Source organism: Berghia stephanieae, chromosome 10, assembly GCF_034508935.2.
Source record: "Berghia stephanieae isolate SIO BIC M18660-M18661 chromosome 10, UCSD_Bste_1.3, whole genome shotgun sequence".
Taxonomy (NCBI): Eukaryota; Metazoa; Mollusca; class Gastropoda; order Nudibranchia; family Aeolidiidae; genus Berghia; species Berghia stephanieae.
Window position 1 is genome coordinate 44,098,740 of NC_088369.1, and position 2,237 is coordinate 44,100,976.

The 2,237-nt window shown below is 39.7% G+C and overlaps 1 protein-coding gene across 1 annotated transcript in view; it reads right to left on the reverse strand.

Annotated features, from left to right (window-relative positions):
- LOC144955846 (uncharacterized) overlaps positions 1-2,237 on the reverse strand; it is a 340,128-nt gene that overhangs the window by 100,892 nt on the left and 236,999 nt on the right. The gene's annotated exons all lie outside the window — the stretch shown is intronic.

Here is a 2,237-nt window from a genome sequence, read left to right on the forward strand (position 1 = left end):
CAAATGTTTTACAAATCATATATAATATAAAGAAAACATGATACAATGCATAACAGAGAGATGATTTACAATGAAAAAAATATCATCTCCCCAAACTAACTATACATTTGACTGTTTCCCTCTGAGCTAGAGTATCCGGCCAGGGCCAGGACAAAACCAAGAAATCTCATTCCAAGACAAAGACAGAAAGTGAGTTGGAAGACAGATATATGGGGATAGAAGACACAGTAAGTGCCTCCCTGCCCACTATGGGAGGAACACTGCCGTCATTTGCACGCAAAGATATCACGAATTAAAGTCCTCAGTAGAACCAGGTTATCACTGTTTCATGGGTCTTTCCTAAAGCCGTACTTGAAGTCTGACAGTGCACTGACAGGCTCTGTTTTCCAAATAGAACTTAAATGGCGGTAGACGCTTGTTCACCATCTTGTCCATTAGATTGCATAAGCAGTTGGTGATGGAGATGGACGATATTCAAAGATTCAGAGTGGCCATTTACGAATTGGAATCGCACTTATCAGTTTCTATCTAAGCTGAAAGTCTACATTATCAATTTCATAAGAGACAACCACAAGGGAAATTAGATTTTTTTGTGGAAGATCACCGCCATAATCCAATGCTAATGGGCTATGCAACCTCTTACTTAAGTAGTCGTCTGCAAGTAGTTTAGTTTCTTGCTGTCAGGATATAATATCTGGAAGAGGAGGAGGAGGATGAGGAGGAGGAGAGGAGGTGGAGGAGAATCAGGTAGTTAGTAGAGATGTGTCGGTTATGCGAAACGCCGATGGAGTGTGTAACTGGTAGACACACCTGCAGTGTAGATACATAGATACACACGATAAAGTCACATACGTAACTGTCAATGGTAAAGGTAAATCATCAGTGGTAGAAATCACCAGGCGCATAAAAATAAAAACCCTTTTACAATTAACGTTGACTGGGTGAAATTAGTTCAAGGAAACCGTGTTCTAGGTAAAAAAAAAAAAATTAGTTCGAGAAAGGAATGGAATGATAACAAAGAATAATAAGGGGAATAAATCGGGACATTTGAATGAGTTTGAGGAAATTGTGAGTTCGAGGAAACCGTGCTGGAGTGTATATTCAAACCAACAAATGTAACAACAGCACATAATAAGGAGATGATTTGTTTGTTTTTAAGGGTTTTACGGCGCTTGCAACACATTTAGGTTATATCAGCGCCAGTAAAAAGGAAGAGAATGGGATAGTAAAAAGTTCTAGAATTACAATTAAAGGACTCAAGAAAAAGTAAGACAAAGGGGAACTGGGAACAAATAGGGATCCGATGTAGATTCCAAGAACATATCACCAATATACCTACTTAGTTTGAGATCACCTATAAGTCTCATACGGACACAAGCACAAAATCCAACAAAGAGGAATACAATCAAATGCTTACACTTTACATTCAAAATAACAAATATAATAATACATAACAGAGAGATGATTTACAAGGAAAAAATATCATCTCCCAAAAACAATAACGATGCATTTGACTGTGTCCCTCCCAGCTACGACTCCTGCCAGAGCCAGGACGAAAACCAAGACAAAGACAGCATGTTGGAAAACAGACATAAGGGGATAGAAGACACAGTATGTACCCCCCTGCCCACTTTGGGAGGTCAGGAACCCCACCCAGTGGGAGATGATTTACAAGGGGAAAAAAATATGGACCAAAAACAATACAATTGACTATATCCCTCTCAGTCAAGGACTCTGACAAGAGCCAGGACAAAACCAAGAATGTATCTCATTCCAAGACAAAGACAGGGAAACTCAGAAAACGGATATAGGGGGGAATAGAAGACACAGCACGAGACTTCCTGCCCACTATGGGAGGTCAAAACACCCCACCCAGCCTCTTGAAGAGCATCCATAAAGTATCTCGATAATGTGTTCTTTTACCTTGTCTTATGCATTCATTCCTTTACCTTTTGCTGCTTCTCAGTTGAGTTTTTAATTGAATTCACTCTTCAACCCAAGAACGCCCCCGTGTCTGTTTAAGTACAGTGGAAACCTGATATAACAGGGATGGTGGGACCAGAGCAAAAGTCCTGTTATAGCCGGTCCCTGTTACATCATAAATACAAGGGAAATAAGCACATAATTGACTTTTTCAAGTGATCTAATACATCGATTACCTCCCTTGCCAAATAACTGCATGCGTCAGGGATTGTGCGCAATGGAAATTATAATACATGTATAGATCTAGATATAAC